This window comes from Euprymna scolopes, unplaced genomic scaffold, assembly GCF_053919585.1.
Source record: "Euprymna scolopes isolate OS-2025 unplaced genomic scaffold, ASM5391958v1 sca4, whole genome shotgun sequence".
In the NCBI taxonomy this organism is placed as follows: Eukaryota; Metazoa; Mollusca; class Cephalopoda; order Sepiida; family Sepiolidae; genus Euprymna; species Euprymna scolopes.
In genome coordinates this window covers 638,995-663,034 of record NW_027633435.1, presented here as the reverse complement: position 1 = coordinate 663,034, position 24,040 = coordinate 638,995, and the positions used below count along the sequence as shown (strand labels likewise).

General features: G+C 32.4%; 1 long non-coding RNA gene across 1 annotated transcript in view; it reads left to right on the top strand.

The window, feature by feature from the left end:
* The window catches only part of LOC145274679 (uncharacterized), a 66,845-nt gene that overhangs the window by 25,953 nt on the left and 16,852 nt on the right, over positions 1–24,040 (top strand). The window contains exon 2 of the long non-coding RNA XR_013866879.1: positions 1,381–1,466. This is a non-coding gene — a long non-coding RNA (uncharacterized LOC145274679). The remainder of the gene's footprint in view (positions 1–1,380; positions 1,467–24,040) is intronic.

The window sequence follows — 24,040 nt, the reverse complement described above, 5'->3', positions numbered from 1 at the left end:
ATATAGTCCTGGTAGACAATCTTGGATTTTGCTGCTTCAGCTGACTCCCCATGTACTCTGGCCAGTAGTAGCGTTCGAGTGTGTGTGTTTTTGTGTGTGTGTGTGTGTGTGTGTGTGTGTGTGTATGTATGTGTGTGTGAACAACTCGCTTACAGTCCTCTCTCTAGTGGATCAATCATGACCATACTTGGCATGATTATAGGCCCCCATCCAGGGATGTCGCACACTATTTTCAAAGATGAAGGTCAATGTAATCTCTTAGATCCCCACCATGGCACCGAACATGACCAAATGGTCTCGGACGTAGGAATGGTACACACTATTTTTCAAGCACAAGGACAAAGACTGAGGTCGGTACTTTGCTAGTATATATATATATATATATATATATATATATATATATATATATATATATATATAATTTTAGTCATTCAATAAATTAAAAAAATTATGATCTGAAATGGTTAAATTTCAAATCAAAATATATTTATTTTTAAGACAAATACTATATTTGAAATATCATAACACATTATCCTGTAGGATTTCGGTGTCTACAATGTCTTCAGAGGAGGAAATATTTGCAAATAATTAGAATGATTAACACCTTATTTGCTAAAGTCAGTTAGCCATGGAAAATCTCAATTAAAAATTTTTTTTAAGTATGTACATATCATAGAGTAAGGGAAGTTAAGGAAAAGATATAAAACTTCACATCCAATGGCGTGATTTTTGATTTAGCTTTCTTGTTCTTTCCTGCATATGTCTAGACCTATTTTCGCGATCTGGCCTATTTTCGCGGCCTGTCATTTAATCATATAAAGGTATATTGACTTCATTTTCTTAGTTCCTCTTCCTCTTTCTCTTCCCCTCCTCTATTTCTTTTTTCATTATTATTCTCTAATTTATATCTCTCCCTATGCCTCAATCAATGTCCTTCCCTTCATCTTTATTTTATCTTCTTTTATATTCGCTAATTTATTCCGCGTGAGCAGTTTCTTTTCATTTCTTTATTTTACTTTTATTTTTATTTTAATTTTTTATTTTTATTTTTATTTATTTATTTATCTTTTTATTTATTTATTTATCCTTTTAACATTTCATTTAATTTTTATTTTCATTTCATTTTAATTTTGAATTTTTGATTTTTTCATTTTACATTTTTCTTTTTTTCATTTTTTCATTTTTGATATCAGTTCAGTTTCTATTAATTTTCGCAGCCTCTCTACTGAAAGCGGCTTTATTTTATTTTGCTAACAATTTGAAGTTATTTTGGAGTGGAATTTGAAGCCCATGTTCTATATTTATAAAAATATTAAATATTTTAAATTATATGCTTATTAATTAACAAATCCACCGGACCCATATAATTTATTTTTACAGGACTCATTATATGAACAAGGAACATTGTTCCAGGAAAATGCCAACTTCGGACTATTACCTTGTGATGTGGATTACTCAAAATACAGGTAGGGTCACTTTACCTCACTGCTATCAAAGACAGTCACTTCGGATTTTACCATGCAATTTGGATGTGAATTTTTACATCCTTTTCATTAACTTCTCTTACTCTATGATATTAAATACTTAAAAAAAGCTTTTAATTGTTATTTTCCATGTCTCCTTTACTTTAGCAAATAAGGTGTAAACCATTATAATTATTTGTTAATATTCTCTCCTCTGAAGAGATGGTAGACATCGAAATCCTATAGGATAATGAGTTATAATATTTCAAATGTATTCTTTGTCTTACATAGAATAATAAAACTCTTTTGATTTGAAATTTAACTATTTCACGTCATAATTTTTAAAATTTATTGAATGACTAAAATTTGATTTATTTGCTCTATCTTGTATATCGAGCAATTTTTATTGAGATGGGATATTTCTTATAGAATATTACTGCCAATAATATTTTGTAAGACTTATAATCACAGGTTTCCTTATATATATATATATATATATATATATATATATATATATAAGATGTCAGTTTGCTAGAACGTTTTCATCTTCAATTCTAGAGAATTATGCACAATGTGGAATTTATGTATGAAAAGAATCCAGCGTAATAGTTAAATTAAACCAATCATCTTATAAGAAGCCTATAAAATGAATAATTCATTAATGAGGGTTCGTTTTACTAAGGAATATGCAGATTAGTTTAACTTCATGAAGCCGTATAACATTTTGTTATCAATTATCTTATCTGACTTAGTATATTATGAAGTTCATCTTAATATTTTTTTATAGAAAAGCAGACTTTTAATATCAATGTCAGAGCGAGAAACACCTCAATACGCAACCGGTACTGTACCAACTGCACTGCTACGTCCTAGCGGAAGTATTGAATTAATAAACAAGGAATAGCCTATTGGAAATGTCTTCATTTAATAGACAGTCGCCAGTTATCAAGACAACTACACGAGGATTAATGTTAATGTGTGTCGCGTGACCAGTGAGACAACACCATGATGTTGGTTATAGGAGAAATTAGGCAGTTTGATGATTTAAGTTGACGGCCTAACAAATATTTGTTTACACTGGACTTGAAAGTGTCCATGTTGTAGTCAGTCGAGAAACTTTCTCACGGTATTGTGTTCTACAGGCTGTTATACCTTTGCGACCTTCAAACTACAACAACGACTTGCCACCATGTTCGTTTTTGTATTCTAGCAGCGGTAATCGCTCGATAATAGTGAACTCACTTCAGCCACCATCGTTTTAGAGACTATCTCTCTAAAAAATAAATAAAATAAACCAAGTCATACGAATCCTCGTGCTACGACTTTCCAAAATTTAAGCTTCAAAAGTAATTAACGATATCAATTATTTCTCATAGACAGCCGCGCCATTGTACCTCTTGCTCCCGGTTTCCGCTTTCGCTCCTCCTCATCCGTCTTATGTCCTTCGAGTATTCTAGTAGCTCTGCACATGTCCACCTGTTCCATATATTTCCCACTTACACATAACGCTCCCCCATTCCTCCAATCAGCCTCGTTCTGGCTTTCCCTTTGAATCGATCGGTTTTTACCGGTTTTACCAGCTTGATTCATTGTAATTTGAATATTAAGATGCAACATTCGAACAGCATACAACAAAACCAAAAGTGATGGACATAATATTGTAAAGGAAATAAAAGTACAAAACACAATTTAGACATTAAACATCTAATTAGATCTCGGACCAATAACATGTTTTGTCAGAAGAGATATAGACAGATAGTATACATAGGTAGATAGATCGATCGATCGATAGATAGATAGATAGATAGAGAGAGAGAGAGAGAGAGAGAGAGAGAGAGAGAGAGAGAGAGAGAGAGAGAGATGATAGTGGGAAAAGGAAAAGAAATAAAACAGGAGAAAGAGAAAACAAACATGGAAACGTAAGGGAATTATAGGAGACAAAAAAAAATGATTTGAAAAGTGGATTGCGAGAGATGGAAGACGTGAAATAAATATAGGGAGAGCTAATGATGAAGATTTAAAAGGAAGCAAACACAATTCGGATAAAACAGAGACAAAAATAGAAACAAAATATAAAATCAAAGTATAAAATACGAACTGAGAAAGAGCGAGAGAAAAAAAAGACAGAAACAGTAAAATAGACGAAAGAGAGATAAAAAAAAAATAAAAATCACACTTAGCACAGACAGTTAGTAATATATACTAACACACACGCACATCTAATATATAAAAGGCTATATATCTGTCTGTTTTCATATTTTCCCACTCTATCTATTCCCAAAGTAAAAGTCGCAGAGCAGCACTAGGGACCACAAACGATTCAATTTTTTACGGACCGTTCTTTTATGGGTCTTTTTGGCAGTTAAAATAGTTTTAAGCGGTCAAAAATGGGTAAAAAGTTTAAAAATCGTTATACATTTTGTACATTCATCTTAGTTTATTTTTAATTTCGAAGTAGTTCATGTGCTTGCCACGTTGGCACAGTGGTAACGTCACCAGCTTTGAATGCTACAGTTTTGCTTTCGGTGTCGATTCTAGCTGATGGCACGCAAATACTTTTTTTTTTACTTTTGAAATCACGATTCTATAATAATATATACGAAATTTGAACGAATTTAATATCATATTTAAACGTAATTTATGACCCCCCCCCTGCCGCTAGTATGCATATATGTATAAAGAAGGAAGTTTTGAGAAAAAATGCGGTTTAGGATTATTTTTAACCTTTTGTGTATTCTCATTCATTTTTAAAATTAAAAACCGTATATTTATTTTAGATATAAGAACATAACATATATAAATGGACAACAAATGGACAACACGTTTGCGGTATTTTTAAGTCCAAGATTTTATTCATCTTGTCTTTCATTTTTTTTTTTTACATTTTTATAAATCTGTTTCGTTCAAGGGAAACAATCAATATTCGTAAGTCAACACTAAGTATTTCCTTCCGTAAGCCAAGAAAAAGAAAACAGAAAGTTCTTAAAAAAAGGAAGACAAAAACAGAACTATGTAATGCAAAAGATTAAACTGAAAAAAAAGTTTAATGTGAGTGGCCATCTTTGCTATATGGGAAAATTTTATGCCGAATCAGAGTGTAGTATCTGTTCTTCAGATGCTGCACTTCAATTTCTTGTTCTCTGTCAGTGGAGAAGCAATCCTTCACGACTGAGACAATTTTCATTTTTGTTCCTTTTCTCCACATTATAAAACGACCCTGGTGTCTAAGTCTGTCCCGTGGGGAGGCATTGTAAATAGGAACCATATCAATTCAAAATGAATATTTTTTTTTACATTGTAAGTTAAAAGACATGTTTATACAACGAATTTTAGTCTTTTTTAAACAAATATTATATTGTATGATAATTAGGGTAAAATCGTAGAGGAACATTTTGAAGCTGGGGCTAGAAACTATTTTTTGTATATGTATTGTTAAGCGTGTTCTGTATTCTGATATATATACACCCACACATATATATACACACATACACACACAAACACACACACACACACATATATATATATGTATATATATATATATATATATATATATATATTAGTTCTCGCGCGAAAGAGCAGGACACAAAATGTTTTAAATAATAATAATAATAATAATAATAACAAAGACTTTCGCTGGAGAGGACTACTATTGACCGTAACTAGTCATGCAGTCCTTTTTAAATTTTTATCTCTATTTTTCTCGTTATGTACTGAATATTTGTTAATGAAACCTATATGAAATATGTTCCTTACCAAGTTTTAAAGGTTTTCTATTCTGAAAGAAGTTTTTAAAAAATTTATCTAAAAAAGTTATTTTAAGGTTTTTGTTAAAAAATAAATCAGATTTTCTCATTATTCAGGCCTGTATTACAAAGAGGAGGTTACAAAAACTGAGTTGTCGTGTGAGGAGAAATACAAACTGAAGCAGAGAGAATATTCAGACCTGTAATAATACAAAAAGGGGCTTGAAAAAATGCGTTGTGGTGTGAGGAAAATACAAACTGAAATAGAGAGAAGGGGGAGTTTTAAAATATAATCTTAAAAAGATAAGATACAAGTTAGAAAAGCATTTCATCCAAGGCATAAAAATTGTTAAACAAAATGTTGTTACTATAGGCTTTATAAATAAAGGTACAAGATTCAATTTGAAATTTATTTATCTTCAAAGTGCACTTTTATAAATTTTACAAAGTAAGGTATAAAAATTTAATTTAAATTGAATCAAAAAATTACATTGGATTTATTTTATGTAATGCACATTTTGTTCCAATTTAAAAACATTATCTTTCATCTAGCAATTAATGATATATAAATAAAATTTTCAATGATTTTTTTTCTTGAAGTCCAACAACATGTACATTACATAAAATAAATTCAAGGTAATTTTTTATTCAATTTAAATTAGAAATATCAGTTTCTGAAGATGGCTTTATAAATTTCATTTTTTGTTGAATATTGTCAACCATGCAGAATAATTTTTAATTGGATTCAAGTCCGGTGAGCATCCAGGCTGTCCCAAGAGATGGACACCATTTGCTTGAAGACCGCTCAAGGTACGTCTTGGATTCCAGCACTAACCTGTTGGAATAACCATCCATCCCCACACAAACGATGAACCTCCATCATCAAAGATGCTTTATGTAGCATGCTAACATAACCAGCCGCAGTCTGACGAGCCTGCACCACATGGAGCTTCACCGTCACTCTAAGAAAAGCACTCCATACCATTACGGGCCCTCCACGACTATGATGTGTGGAAAATTTCGAGGGGCATGATTTTGTTATGCCAATATCGCTGGAAGCCATCAGGAGTATCTAAATTGGATGTTTTCTGATCAGAAAACAGGACTTTCTTCCACTTCTCAACGTCCCAGGTTTGGTATTCATGACCAAATCGTAAGCGGACCACTTTGTGACGTGAAAACAATCGAGAAATTTGTTTACGCTTTTTACTTACCATGCCTTTTAGTTGTAAGTGTCGTCTGATGGGTATTGGTCTGCAATCACCATCTGTAATCGCCTTCATTTGACTAGGAGAAAGTCCCCTGTCATTCATAACAACCTGTCTGATTCTCCTACTCAATGCAGGAGAAATTTTGCGAGCCCTACCAAAGGATCTTGCTTTTCCATAATTCTCAGTGTTCGTTAGAAAGTTTCAAATAACAGTTTTACTGCGATTACCCTTAGCTGCTATCGCTTTCTGTAACAAAATTTGCTTATGGAATCCTAGAATTCGAGAGCGCTAAACTTCGGTAAGATTTCTTGCTTTAAGCATGGTAACATCTTTACACAATGATTGCTAATCGCTAACTGAACAAAAACATTGGAAATACCATAAATCTAACAATTTATACCCTTAGTCTTATAATTTTGATCATGGGATTAAAGCCTAATTTAATAAAAATGCAAATTTTTAAATAAAATTTTTGGAATGTACCTTTTTGTTTCCATGGCCTTTTAGATTGCAGTATTAGTAACCTTAAGTCGGAAAAGTTTAAAATGTAGCCTAAAAAAAATGGTTTCTTTTAAAAGATTTTTCACTGGTTTTAAATTTTTGATCAGCAGTGTACATATATATATATATATATATATATATATATATATATATACATCTTCACACACATATATATAGAGGGAGTGATAGATATATAGATATGGAAAGACACATAGCGAGTTAGGGTGAAAAAATATATAACCTATACGTTGTACTTGCACGTTATAATAATGTTATTTTTGAATGAATTTTGTGTTCACTTTGTCGTCATGCAAACATGAATTGATAGAGTGGTGGTTTTAGAAAAAAATCATAAACGTGTTTAAAGCCTATTTGGAATCACACAGTAATGGATATGGCGTCAAAAATTTGAAGGCGAACCAAAAGGTAAAAAAGAACGGGAACAATCATCTAAGTAAGAAAGATAGTCAAATAAACCACTAAAATAATGTCACAAGAGAAATAAAATTAGCGTATGAGAAAGACGTAAAGTAATAAATGTATTATCTCATTTTTAGTGTAGAAAGTCAGCCGAAATATGTCCAGATTTGTAATAGATTAGAATTCCGATGAGTAACTGATAAATTCAAAGAAGGAGTGAAATGTTAGCATTGATTATGTGTTTTGCATTAATAGAAAGTTTTATTGTTCCATACACAATTATTAATTTTTTATTTAATAATTAATTAATACACCTATAATTTTTTTGTGTACTGATATTCATATTAAAACCCCTTTTTTATTTATTTAAAAAGGAAATGCAGCTTTGTTATATATGGTCGTGGAATAGCATTTATCTGCAAATGGTCTTGCTATTCTTTTAAGAATCGATTTTAATTAATTCCCTATTTTTTTCCGATTTTCTCATGGGATGATCATCTTTAGTTTACTACTACGTCAAATTTTATTCATGCAGATATCCTATAATATTTATACTTGCGTAATATTTGCGTACAAAGGGTATAGTATGCACAAATATATTTCTATATATATTTATGTATGCGTATATATATTTGTTTAAAAAAATCCTACCAAACTCCTCCATCAGTTTTGGTCTACAGATATGAAACTTAATATATAGAGTATTCGAACCAATGCAAAACTTCATATTTGAGTTTTAGCCGGAGAAACTGTGCACAATTGTGAAGGTCGAAGGGCGGCATACGCATATGAATGAACAATAGAATAGCTCTTGGTTCATGTATTAATTTTTAGACTTGCAGTACAAATGTATTCGTAGCTCAGGCATTAATAGCAAAGAAAAAAAATAAATCGTAAGGTAAACGTTTTGGTTTTGATTTTCGGCGGTGACGCCCGACCGTAAAAAGAAAAACTTTTTAAATCATTATTACTATAGAGTCCAGTATAATATAATAATAAATACGAAATTTGCATTAAGAAAAATATCATATTTAAGCATATTTTATGACCGGGTAATGCCGTGCGGCTTGCTAGTTAGGCCTAATTCTCGGCCAGCGTTTTTCATGACAAACAGCATACTATTTGATAGACCTGTCTTCAAATCCCTCAACTTAACATTCACAGGCAACATGAATCAAAGTATAATTGTTGATAGCATTTCAAGACTGTTACAAAGAAGGTGGGTGCTCTCTATCATGCTAGAAACTTACTTACGCCATAGAGTGTCCTATATTGACAAGGCCGAAATTCGTCCATGCCCGGAGTTTTGTTGTCATATCTTCACAAGTGCATCTATCACCAATCACTCATGCTTCCAGAGAATCCAAAAAAGAATCGGAGATCTACTAGCTCCCGCACTATCGACCAAGCTCCAACCTCTGCCTCATCGCCGCAATGTGCTTTCCCTATACCTGTTTTACATGTACTTTAATGGAATGTTTTTGATGGACAAATAGGAATTGTGTTCCCTCAATGTACATAATTGCGACAACCCGACCAGCAAAAAAAAAAAAAAAAAAAATCACACCCTTTCACTGTAGAATTTATAGACGCCTCTAATTGTGACTTCTCTTAGATTGCTAGATTTTGTAATTCCTCCTCTGTTTCCAGCTTCTATGACTGTACAATTATACAATATGAAGACAGACATCTCGCTACTGAACGCTTCGCATTTCCGTGTTACACATGATCCGAAATAGTAGTCGCTTATATCCAATTGCAAGATGCATTTCCTGGGGTGACAAAAGAGTAAAAACAAGTGAAGCATGCATGGTCCACCGTGAGTACACAGTGCACGAGGCATAAAAGAAATGACTAAGTGCAGTATTCTCCCCTTTTAGCCCCAAAAGTCCCCAGGGGCGTCAAATCCTCGTGAGAATGAAGAAACGGTGAAATTTCAGGTCTTACCATATGTAAATTTGAGTTCTACACCATGCAAAAAAAAAAAAAAATGACAAGTCCATCATTTGCCAACCCCGATTTAGACCCCAAAGTCTCCAGGGCTTTAACATATTTTAATTTGAGTTCAACACCATGCAAAACTGCTAAATAGGCATACGCAGAAAGTTTTGGACAAAAATGGTAAAATAGTCTCAAAAATGGAGTGTTTTTATTAGCCCTAAAAGAGTCCCTGGGGCACACCCATGGGTTATCACGAAGTATAGACAAACAAAATTATATAGAAATCAGTTAGTTACAACTTTTTAGAAAGTTTTATGAAAATCCAAGGCATCGATTTCTTTAATAAGCACAAAAGTGTCAATTGTAGCCATTTTAACCCGAAAGGCAACCCTAATCCGTTCTGTTACTTTTTTTTTACTTGTTATCGAGAAGTATAGACAAACAAAGTTATATAGAAATCAGTTAGTTACAACTTTTCAGAAAGTTTTATAAAAATCTAAGGGATCAATATTTTAATAAGCACAACAGTATCAATTTTAGCCATTTTAACTCGAAAGGCACACAGAAACGGGGGGGGGGGCAAGCAGAATTTTCCGGAAAATCCATTTTCTTACGCTTTTAATCGTATCATGTTTTATGTTTGTGTAAATGTCAAAAGATTCCAAGGCGTAGTTATTGAGAAAAGTGCATACAGACGAACAAACGAACGGACAAACAAACGGACGGACGGACAAACGGACAAGGGTGAATTTACTGCTTTACGCTCCTTTTCTCGGAGGACTAATAATCTAAATATTGGACCTTATTTATTAAATTCTTTAAGTTATCCTGGCTATGAGTAAATATAATAGGAGAAAAGATCAAGAAAATTTTAATAATAAAATACTCGGCGATCGAGGATTCTTTTTCCTTTTAGCACATCAATACTCATCATAGCTTTAAAAAAAAAGGTGTACCATTTTTGACTGAAATAAGTCGCTGATAAAAAAGTTTTTAAACATAATGAAATGTGCGTGGTAATAAACAGATAACAAAATAATTACATGAAATGTAAAGATAATTCTTATATTATAGCAAATTATCCTCTTGGAGAAAATAGTTACACCCGCTAAAAAAAAACTTTCCTTTGTGGTAATTATTTATTTATTTTTGCAGTCGAAAAATCACGGATTAAGGAAATATATTTCACTATACTGTATTCTTTGTCTTGCATACAATAACGTTTCTATATTTGAAATTTTACTTTTTCAAATCACAAATTTTAAATTCCTAAATTATGATATATATATATATATATATATATATATATATATATATTCATTTATATGTATTTATATTTATATGTATACATATACATGGGAGAATTCCTCAGGTTTATGCCTTGCTCTACCTATGTATTAAGCACTGTTGAGGTAAATACTGAAACTCTACGCATAAAACTATATATTTATATATTAATTTATGTGATTAAATGAAATTCCAGAGTAACGGCATTTGTATATGTTCATATTTCTGAAGATGCTTTAATCGCATTTGCTTTCATAATTTATTAATATTATAAAAATACATACAGACTAATGATCTAAATCAAGTGAACATCACGTTTCACTCTTTGTATCCATTTTCTAATAACTTTCTTTTTGCTGGGGATGGGGCATTCTACCGGATGTCAAACATTCTCCCATTAGTTTAGTTACTCCAATCGAGAGATCTTTTTAAGATTCTAACCGCCTCTTTAAGTGCTATTGTTTGTATTTCTCTTGCACTTGGCTCACCGGGTATATTCGCCAGATAGTTTTTGAATTTTTTTTCATTATCCCGTTTGCTCCTATAATGACTGGTACGATGGGTATCTTCTTCAGATTCGGGATTCTTTTCATGCCGTACATAAGTCTTTGGTATTTCGTTATTTTCTCCCTCTCAGCTCTGTTAGGGACGCTTACTTCAACTAGGGTTGCAACTTTCTCTTTCTTGTTCCATATCACTATGACAGGCCTAATAATAATTTAATAGCCCCATTTTCTAGGTATGTAGCTGTAGGAATTTCGTAGTCATGGTGGATAATGTATGACTTATTTCCAACCGTTCTTTTTAGTACATGCTTCCAAGACTTGATATTACATTGAATATTCAAGTTCTTTACAGATTTTCCAATGGAGATATTTACATACTCCATTGTGTCGCATTGTATAATAGCCGTCCCCAACAGGATTTCACAACTGGATGTCAGGTGGCTCACACTCAAACTGTCTAGTTCTGTGTTGCAGAACCTGCACTTGTTATTACTGACGCCACTCATTTTTTTTTAAACATTGACCATCAAAACCTGATATTGAGCGGCTATTATAATTCTCTCCTTATCATAGTGGAGAGATCATTTTTTAATCCAGTCTACAGAGCCTTCTTTTCAATATATTCCTGTGATAGTTACAAACATACACACAAATGCATGCATATACATATGCACACATACACCTCTCCCTCTCTCTCTCTCTCTCTCTCTCTCTCTCTATATATATATATATATATATATATATATAGTGTATCACAAAAGTGAGTAAACCCCTCACATTTCTTCAAATATTTAAGTATATCTCTTCATAGGATAGCCCTGAAAATATGATTCATGATATAATGAGAAAGCGTCCATCTGTAGCATATATAACAGAGTTAATCTATTTCCCGACCAAATAACTCAACATATAGCCATTAAAAGCTAAATCCCTGGTAACAAAAGTGACTACTCCCTTTACAAAAATTTGTCAATATTAACATACAACATGCTGATTTTCAATATTTTATGTGGCCACCATCATTATTCAAAACTGCCTTTACTCTCCTGTGCATGGAGTTTACCAGAGCTTCACATGTAGTCACTGGAATATTATTCCACTCTTCAATTACGACGTCGCAGAGATGGCGAGTATTTGAGATTTGCGCACCTCCACCTTCTGCTTGAGTATGCCCCAAAGATGTTCTATTGGGTTCAAGTCTGGGGACATGCTTAGCCATTCCGTCACTTTTACCTGCAGCCTCTTCAGTAAAACAGTGGTTGTATTGGATGCGTGTTTTGGGTAATTTGTCATGCTGGAACACTGCTCTGCGAACCAGTTTCTGGAGGCATGGAAAACATGGTGAATTTTCATATTTTCTGTTCAACTTTGAATTTCATTTTCATTGAGTTTAGTAATACAACGACAGTGAAGTGTCCTTCACATATATCCCATTATCCATTTAAAGTATATGTCCAGAGAATCTATTTTCAAATGTCCTTGATGTAATGCCTATGAAGAATTATTTTATATATTTGTATATATGTGTATTTAAGCTTCGTATATCACTAGATATGTAAAACATTGATTTCTTAGCAGACAGTCTATCGATCTTTTGCGATTACATTTATTCTTATTTCTATTATCCTTAGTATTTCTGGTTGTTACGCTTTTCTTGAAAATGTGTTTTATTGTGTGTTAGTTCATCTATCTATCTATCTATCTATCTATCTATCTATATATATATATATATATATATATATATATATATATATATAGAGAGAGAGAGAGAGAGAGAGAGAGAGAGAAAGAGGAAGATAGAGAGGATAGAAAATGACATATCACCGGGAGTTGCTGGGTTGTAAATACGCTTAAATGTAGTATTTTTATTCATCCAGATTTCATATATAATATTAAAATTCAATTCTTATTGATTATATTATTGTGCGCAATATAAAGTAGTGCGATCTGGCGTACCCGGTTGTAAAACACTCTTAAATATTAGATTTTATTTCATGCAAAGTTCATATTTAATCTTATAATCTATTGATTATTATGCTGGACTAAATATATATCGTAGATTTTAAATGTAACAAAAAATATATGCTTTGGGTGCCATCAGCTCGAAGCAAAACCAAAAACATATTTCTCCAGCCTTAATCGGTATTATCTGTATTTTGTCCTCACGTATATCCAATCGTTGTACAATATATAAATGTATATTTGCACATCCGTTGAATAGCACATTTAATGGCTTATCTATGCCAAGTTTCGATTTTTTAAAAAGTAACCCCATTGGTAGCTATTTTTACTGGCGAAAAACTAAATTGATTTTGTTCCATAGTTCCAACTCAGGGTTCAAATGTGTAGCCCAATTTTTTCAACTTCTACAGGCTCGGTGTCTCAACGTGCCCTCGGGCATTGTCCTGGAGGAGAATTGGGTCTTTTCTGTTGACTAATGCTGAATGTTGTATGGAAGTTTCTGGTGCATTTCATCCACTTGTTGACAGTACTTCTTCGTCGTAATGGTTTCACCTGCATTAAAAATCTGTCATTAATGAGACCGGTCATACCAGAAAAGAGTCAGTATGTCTTTCTTTTGGGGCAACGCTGACTTTATGAAGTGTCATGGAGCTTCGTAGGCGTCTAACCACTGAGCTGAATGTCGCCAAATTGTTGTAAAGAACCCAGTTTTCATCGCAAGTCACATCCCGGTCGAGAAACGGCTCGTTCTTGTGCAAAAGAAAGAGAGATAATACTTCATAATGGTGTTTCTTTTACTTTTTTTTTCAATTCGTAACAGACGTTTATCAAAATCTTTGCATTTCCAATCTGTCTCAAGTGGTTGGAAATCGTCGTATACGTTACATCTAATTCAGAAGCAAGTTGTGCGTGGAATGGCTTTGTCAAAGGCTCTTAATTGATCGTTGTCGACATGCGATGGGCTACCAGTACGTTCATCATCTTCAAGACCCTCGTCGACGCCATGCAATGTCTTAAACCACCAATGTGTTGTGTGTTCAGTAGTGGTTCCTTGACCTAACGCGTCGTTTATATCGCCAGCCGTTTCAGCAGCTTATTATTTTGACTTTTGAAATCATTACTATATTAGATCTAATATGATAGCAAAAAGAATTGTCTCTGTAATAATAAATACTAAATCAGCATAAATAAAACAATATATTTAAGCTAGTTTACGCTAGGCAGCCTGCTAATATATATATATATATATATATATATATATATATATATATATATATATATATATATATATATTGAGAGATAGAGAGTGAGAGAGAGGGAGGGGGAGAGAGAAAGAAAAAGACCGACAGAGAGCGAGGGGGAGTGAAATAGAGATACATACAGATATACATACACATCACGACTTCAGCTCGTGCGAACACTCTAAATTGTCATTGTATTCGCCTGAATTCGGCGTTTAATAGTTCTTAACACCTTTCATTCTCGTGGTGATTGTTTGGTGGCTCTGAAGTAGAGGTTCAACAAATGGAGCAAAAGGTGGATTCGTGGTTTGGTTGTAGTCTCATGAACCGCAAGACTTGTTATTCTACACTGCGGATGGCGTAAACATGAAACACTAGTGTGTGTAGGTATGAAGGAATAAATATTATTTAATTGTAATTATATATCTGTATATGTGTATACATAATAAGAGAGAGAGACAGAAAAAGGGGAGCAAGATAGAGGGAGAGTCATTAAAACTATTGAAATAATGTAAAACATAAATAACACGCTAAATAATTTATTAAACATATCTCTATCAATATAGATTTGGTTAGAATATTTACTTTTATATTATTGGAATAAAGACACATTTATATACACATATATTTATGTACATATTTTCCTTTCTTTCTCTCTTTCATTCTTTCTTTCTATCTCTCTCTATGTATGTATATATATATATATATATGTCTAATTAATTTTATCACATAAATTAATATATGAAAATATAATGTTATGCGTCAATTTTCAGTATTTACTTTCACAGTGCTCAATACATAGACAGAGCTAGCTATTAAGCTATACAAATATATATGACAATTAAGCTACACAGAATACTCCGCGTCTCATTCTCGTGAGAATTCGTCAGACTTATTTTTATAACTTACAATATATATATATATATATATATATATATATATATATATATATATATATAAAGAGAGAGATATGCACATAAAAATGTGCATTACTCTACACATAGGCGTTGTTATATATGCTTATGTTCGTGACGAGCGAATATTACTGCCGTGCAATCTCAACAATATTCGTGTTCTATATCTTATTTAGACATTTGTTTAATCATTAAATTACGTAAAAAAATACAGTGCATTTTTATCTGTTTCTTTCTTAGTTCCCTTATTTTTTAATATTTTCCTTACGAATTCCTTATCTTCTCTTATCACATGTTTCTAGCCAATCCCCATACGCCGATGTTGAGTTTTTTCTTTTTTGCAAAGAAGTCCAGGTTAATGGAACAAACCACGCACAACGTAATATTTATCTTTTTTTTTTTTTTAAATAGAACAGATGCGATTTTTCTTTCTATCTCATAATGATAGGTTTTCTTTCGAAGAACGGAAGACATTTGTCGTGCTGTGACACAAGAGATTTTATTTACATCAGGAAAATTGTTCTTTTAGAATTTCTTTCTTTGGTATTGTTTGTAGCGTTTTTTTTTTATATTTTCTCGATTTAAAGCCACATGATTTATTATTTTTCTTTTTAATTTTTTAGAATAATATCGATTATGCAGCGAATGTATTGTGTTTTCTACGTAAATATAAACTAAAAATGATCCCAGTAGTTGATTTGTCAACAGGTTTTTCTTAGAAGTTTCTATTTAACTATAAAAGCCTTCAGGAATTCAAGAAAAAAATTTACCTTTTTATATTAAAATTGACATCAATATTATATTTCTAATACTCCTTGCTTAGCGAGACCGCATGTTACGTATTGGAAAATGACAAATACAATATTTGAATGCCAAACTGATGCAAAAAAAAACAAATTCGCGAAATTTGGCTTTAAAAACACTAATCTGGCAATATTGCGTAAGAATAACCTCCCTTTTACATAGTATCTTTTTCGAATATTATGATAATATATGGTCATTGTTTAAATGGTTTGAGAAGGGAACTGGTCGGTTCTATACCGAAGACAAAATGAGTGAAACGTTACACTAAACGTGGATCATTTGAACAGAAATAGGACGGGGAAAAATTATCTGCCAAGAGATGCTGGACTATAAGGGAAAATTAAATATAGTTTCTTTACAATGTGATTTTATTATTGTATTGAACCATGTAGCAGAATATTACTTTCTGAATATTTATTAGTGCTTATTGACTTATCTAATTTGTGCCAGTTCTATATTTAAAATACAATGGATATTAATCTTATAGAAATATAAACACAGTCATATTAGTGCTATTGGGTTTCGTGTTAAAAAATAAAACTTTTGCACTATTCAGAAAAATATCTGCTTGATCAAATATATTTGTTGATTAAATATGCTATTAATTTAGTGAAAATTCCACGGGTGCCGTTACTATATATCACTTTTCTTTGTTTAAGTGATGCAGATGCTAGTGGTTGTTTGTTGAGCATTATTCATGATATTGTTGCATTCGTTTCCCCGATATCTTATTATTATTAAGAATTCTTTTTAGAAGGGACTCCTGTACGTAAAAGTTTCCAACGTTTTGCCGACTTTTCAAATGTCAATAAACACACATACGTACGTCTGTATATGTGTGTGTTATATTTTTAATGGACGCATATTGATTATATTACCTAAAGGCATCAATGTTTTAAGCTAACGCAATTATTAATGAAGAGACCTGCCAATTTCTACTGGTTCGAAAATTTGAATCCAGTAGCAAAGTAACCTCACTAGTCTGCAACTAGGCATTCACCACCTAGGCCACCAACAATAATCATACTAAAGAAAAGAGCGTCGGATTCTACACATACTGTATAGCCCAGCGAACAAATACAAAAATAGAGAGAGAGAAAGAGGTGTCGAACGAATTGGGCTCGAACTTGGCACACTCGGGTTCTAAGTTCGTGTCGTTTACTTATGAGCTACCGTCACATCTCTGGTGTCGTTTTTGCGCGTCATTCATTCATTTTATATTAATCAGATAATGGTTGTTTGCATTCGCTTCCCAATATCTTTCCAGTAAGAATTCTTCTATAAAAGCATCCGGTACTTAATGGAAATAACCCGTGTACGTTACCAACCTATCTAAGTAAAAATTGTTTTTGTTGAACGAAGTGAATTCGAACTTGAGCCTCCAGGTTACCAGTCCGTGCGTTAACTATTTAATCACTCTCAGCTCAGTGATGTTGACAATTTCACGGTAATATGTGTAAACCAACACGTTTACTCGCTCGGGTTAAAAAAAATAAACATTTAATACCCTGAATGAGATCCGTACAAGAATGTAACCGAAAAGAAATGGCTAAAAAGAAACTTTGTCTCGAACAGTTTGACGAAAGATCCGATTTTCAGAGAAAGGTAAAAATGTTGCAAAAAATATTATCATGAGCAACAAAAAACAACATAATACATAACAGACTGTTGCAAATATTGAAACCATAAATTGTATTGCAAATTAAACAGTCAGAATAGTTTGAGTGATGAGTTCTCGGATAGGGTGTTGTTAGCCGTAGAAATCGGGGTTCAAAAGATTTCTTATAGTTGTTGAAGGGAAAATCGTTTCCTCAGCAGCAATAAATTTGATCAAACATGTCCCCAATTCATTACAAAGTTGAGGCAGTTGAATAAGTAGTGAACCTTTCCATCGCATATGCATGCGTTCTTGTTACCCACGTGTCGGGAATATACTTTGGCGATGTCAATAAATATAGCCATCACTGAAACAATTTCATCATGAATTTCTTTTATGAAGAGAAGAAATATTAACTGTCCAACGATCGATCCACATGGAACAGCCAAATGAATACATACTATATAGAGGTATGACAATCAAGTACAGCTATGATCTTTCCTTTTGGGTAAAATGATTTGAGTATGTTAAATTCTCGATTAATAATTCCGTACGAATGAATTTTGATGAGGAGAACCTCATGACAGTCCCTTACGCAAAACTATGCAAACTGTTTTTTTCATTTGTATGTAAGATTACATATTTATTAATATTACAAAACATCGGAGTAAATCAATGAGATATTTTAGGGTTTAAGATTGTAAAATAGTGTTCTCCATTTTTTTTTATCCAGTGATCAAATCTTAATCAGCTTTCGCTTGAAGGTTATTTGATAAATATACGCATCGTTAGTATGTTTCATTTTTCGAAATCAATATGTAGAAGAGAAGTATTTAAACACTGTATTAAGTTAATATTTTCAAAATTAGGTCATTATAGATTAAAATTCAGTTTTTCAATTAATTAAAAGCGATCGACGCTGAAAATTCTACTGACATTTTTACGAATTTATACAACCTTAATATTGAGCTGTAACGTTAAACCAGATTAATTTCATACTTAGAAACAAATGCCATAGGAAAAGATAGGAACGTATATGTCTTTCAGAAACTAGATGATTTTCTAAACATGTCATAAATAAATAAATAAGTGGTAAATGCATGTATATGTAGAAACTCTTAGACATTTAATTTATCAGTTATTGGTTAAACCGTGTGGGATTTTCACGTGTACAAAACACACATATGTCTGTACCTTCCCCCTATTCTCTCTGCTTCACAATTTTTTTACCAAGTAAGATTTATGACTTACTTGTAGTTTCATTAAATACTTTTGAAAGCAAAATCCGATCCTGCATTTTACCAATCCCTATCCTCTGATGAGAAGAAAATAATTTATTCGAAACTCCGCGGATTAAGGACTATCCACTTATTTTGTGCTTCCTTTTTAAAATTAAATATGATTTTAACACCTTTTCAAAGCATTTTAAAAATATTTTATGAACTACTCGTTCTTATATATATATATATATATATATATATATATATATATATATATATAGTAAGTTATAAAATATATATTTATACCGTACTAACGAGTTCTACCTACGTATTGAGCACTTTTGAAGTAAATACTTAAAGTTTTACGCCTAAATTTATACTTCTGTATACTAATCTTCTGTGAGTAAATTAAGTAGCTATATATATATATATATATATATATATATAAGTAGCTATATATATATATATATATATGTGTGTGTGTGTGTGTGTGTGTGTGTGTGTGTGTGTGTGTGTGTGTGTTGTTGATATTTTTATGAATATATATTATTTTTACCTAAAGATACAAATGTTTTATTTAACGCAATTGTTAATGAGTGATCTAGTTGGAAGATTCGAACCTAGTCACAGAGTAATCTTTCCAGCATTCAATACCTGGGACACCAAGAATAATCCCGCAAAAGGAAAGAGCATTAAGTTCAGCATATGATGTACAATCCAGCGAACAAATACAAAAATGAGAGAGAAAGTGTGAGTGGTAAAAAAGGATTATGTTTTAGAAAAACTGGTATTTTAAATCATTTTAATTTCGATACTATGAAGTATGATTTGTAGCGAGATTTGAACTTACGCTCTTTGCATTCGGAGTTCAACTCGCTGTCATAAACCCTACAACGTCTAAATAATTGCGTGGCTATATGATCATTTAAAACAATGATACGTGTATACTTATTACAATGAAATAAATGAATTGAACATGATTATCTTGGATGGAATTGTAATAGGGACTCATTATAGTATTCAAATATAAAGTTTACTTATTTTAGCGTCTATTTTTGTCCTTTTATATACATTTCGTCTTAATAAAATTAATTTTAATATATTATTGTTCACACATACTTATTCCAAAAAATATTTATTTACAATGTGATTAAATAAAAACGCATAGCTTTACATAAACGCTTATTCTCATTCTAAACATTTAAACGTTGATAGTTTTATATTCATATTTGCATGTTTTTGCGTGATCATTAAGCTTTCTCAGCTTATGATTGACAACTGCGTTTGTTGTGTACTATCGGCCATTTTGTTTTTAAGACACATATTTGCCATCCGCCAAGGGAACAACAGATAATTATTCACACAATTGTAGTTCATCTAAATATGATAATATTGTTTAAAGTTTATACTGAAATCGACTTTTACATTTATAAAAGTAAATATTTTAATATTTTATGAAGTAAATAATTGAATTGATTTTACGTAGAATTAAAGAATATACGCATTTATCAGTTATACTGAAACACGACTATATACATTGTAATATCAACCCATTCATGTTGATAATATCTACTGAAAATGAATATGCGTTTTAAATAGGTGACTAATCTAAGAGTTTGCTTGGATATAACAATTATTATGCAGTTAAACATTATATATGTGTGCATTAGATTCACTCGTAGACTAATCAGCAGTCGTTTATTAATGTAATTAAATTTTATTAAACACAATTTCAAGGTGTAAAAGTGAATTTTGATGGCTGAATTTAGTTAAAATAATTTAATAAAAAGGACACAACGAGGGGATGAAAACTCTATGAAAAATCGGATACTAGCGATAATTTTGTAAACAATTAATAATCATTGGGCATCAATTAATAAACATTCCTCGAATGGCAGTTTATTGTAAATGCTTCACAATTATGTATTCATGCTTATAATATAGAAGCAATCTCTTTATCTAATTAAAAATAAATTACGTTTTCATTAAAAGTTATGTATATTTATTAGACACCAACTGACCAATATTCACTGAATTTTAATTCATTTTTAAGCTTATTGACATTTAAGCCTGGCTATTTAGATGTTTTCTTCATAATAAAAATGATACAGTGTATTTAGATCAAAACTTGAATTAGGTACCTAGTCATAAACAAAGTATGACTATAGTACGATTCTAATTTCCCCGTAAAATGGGAGCAAAATTATTCTGTCCGAAGATTAATTTTTCATACCATGGAAGGGACATTCTTCTAATTTAAAATTTTAGAACAGTAGAAAGTAGACATTGAGTGTACTTCGCTTCCCTTATTTTGTCCTTTAGGGAACAGATTCCCTGCGCGGTGTTTCTGACAAAGAGCGGGAAATTACTGATTTCTGGCCAGAATCAATTTCATCTAACACTTATCATTGGCATGTTTTTGATCTTGAAGTAATATTTTCCTTAACTCCTTATATCCATAACTTCATGCCTTGTTTGCAGCGATTTCAACTGGAAAAAGAATAATTTATAAAGGGCATAGTGTCCCAACATTTTTCTGACTATGCACGTTTGTGCTGATCATTTATTAGTATCAATAACACATTTCAAATTCGAAAACAAATTCAACCAATTAATTAATTGTATTGACAATTACAAATGATCATGGACTCTTTGCCAGTTAATAGATGTTAGAGTTGGTTTATTTAAATAAAACGATAGAGATGTATCTTTGTTCCAATATATCTCTATATAAATACATATTTCTTTGCTTCTAATAATGAAGAGTATATTTCTCTGTCTATACATAAAGTTAGGTGTGTGTCCAAATACGAGATGCTTTCCAGATGTAATGTCTCCTGACTTTTTTTTTTTTTTTTACACAGTGATCACTACTTATCAAGGCCCGGAAGCCACTCAGGGATAAGGGTTATTGCAAGTACATTAAGTTAGTGAGGAGATTTGCTGAAGTGTTTACTTAAGGGGGCGGTTCATTAGAAATTTGTTAACATTGGACTTGAAGACATCCAAGTTATAGTCCGGAGGGAAGCAGGCAGACGGAACAGGGTTCCACAGGCGTGCAGTTCTAAGAAAGAAGCTTTGTTCATGGAATCCGCGTTTTAATTTAGGCACAGATATAGAGTGGGGGAAATTTTTCACCGTGGATTCAGCTAGACGGGTGTTTTTCGTGAAAGATTGGCGAGGGGGGACCAGAGATTGGAGTTCAGACGAGCATCTGCCATGGAAATAACGATAAAACAAGGACAGGCTCGCAACGTCTCTTCTGTGGGAGAGAGGTTGCAGGGTAGAGAAAAGGGCATCCCCCACTAAGCCACGAAGCCTATTTTGTACTCTGTCAAGGCAGGATAGGCTGTTTTTAGCAGCTCCTGCCCAGATATGGCAACAGTATTCCATCCTTGGACGTACTTGGCTTTTATATAGATAGAGAATTTTTTTCCCGCCCGAATGCAAACATAATTGTTATGATGACTGGCATTATGCTTAGATGAGCTGAAAGTTTCACGTCTCTGTTGCAGATATTGACGGAGTTAGACGCTAAAAAAGCAACCCCTGTCATAGACCTGCATTGCTAAGAATTTGAATTCATAATGGTGATGAATATGTGGAAAATTAAGTTGGAGCACAAATAGTCGTTCATGTTACTGATCCCACTCCCGTCTTCGTAGCTCTTTTACTTTTGGAGTTAAGAATAGGAAGCGGCTTCACTTTTGGAACAACCCTTCGCATGACAATACTTGCTCTGGACGTCTTCCTATCATGAACTGCATAGGCTTCGTAAACAGTCAAAAAGCGCCGATGAATGTTAATCGGTTCAGTTCTTTCTGTATGGAGAAATTCAATAATGTCTCTCTGCATCTGACGCACGCCAGTTATAGGGTGTTATTTGTTAAAGTATCACATTAACAATACCTGTAACAGAGACATGAAACTGAGAGGTCATGATTGCATATGTTCAGTCATCATATAAATGCATTTTACAATCCCCTCTGATTGACCCGGCGAAATAAAAATAAGAGGTATCACTTTTGGAACATACAGAGTACAATGTATATTTTTCTTTTATTAAAAATTTGATCTTACCAAGGATTTAAGGGTAAGAAACCGGGGTTTAAAATACATGGAGGAGGGTATTCAAGAGATTCGATCAGCGGAATTGTACCAACGTGTTTACATACTGACGATTTTTGAAACACAAAACATATTGTGTTATCGTTATTTCCATGGCAGATGCTCGTCTGAACTCCAATCTCTGGTCGCCCTTCGCCAATCTTTAACGAAAAACACCCGTCTAGCTGAATCCACTGTGTAAAATTTCCCCCACTCTTTATCTGTACCTAAATCAAAACGTGGATTCCATGAACAAAGCTTCTTTCTTAGAACTGCACGCCTGTGGAACTCTGTTCCGTCTGCCTGCTTCATACCTGACTACAACTTGGATGTCTTCAAGCCCAACGTAAACAAATTCCTAATGAACCGCCCCCTTAAGTAAACACTTCATCAAATCTCCACACTAACGTACTGTACTTGCAATAACCCTTATCCCTGTGTAGTTTCCGGGCCTTGATAAGTGGTTACCACCGTGTAAAAAATATATGTTTATGGAGAATTAAATATATATTTATAAACTAAACAAGTATTAAATATATATACATATACATATATACATGCATATATATATACATGCATATATATATACATATATATACATGCATATATATACATGCATATATATATATATATATATATATATATATATATATATATATATATATATATGCACTCACAAGCAAAAAAGATGGCCCTAGAGTGAAAGAAGGAAGAAATCGATTTTTCAATATTTTTCCATGAATTTTTGTTCATTTTAACTGAACATTTCTATTTTGCAGATCCTTATTATTATTATTATAGCATATAGTTTAAGTGGAAAAAATAATCTTAAAAATGGTAAGACCGCATCTCGGTGAGGATATAAAAACCGAATAGCAGGATTAAGGGAGTTCAAAATGACATACATGAAGACTTTTGATATTTTAAGAACAGTAATAGCGAAAAAATATTTTTCTGTAGTGAAGTGAATTGGTCAATGGTTCGAAGCTGAATGCTTGGTAAAAAGGAAATCTGGATCTTATCGCCCTAGAGCATTCACTTTGAAGGACGACCAGAGGCTTAGATTAAGTGTATTGAAGGATTGAACGAAAACTTACGTTAACCATAGCAAAGAATTCCAAAC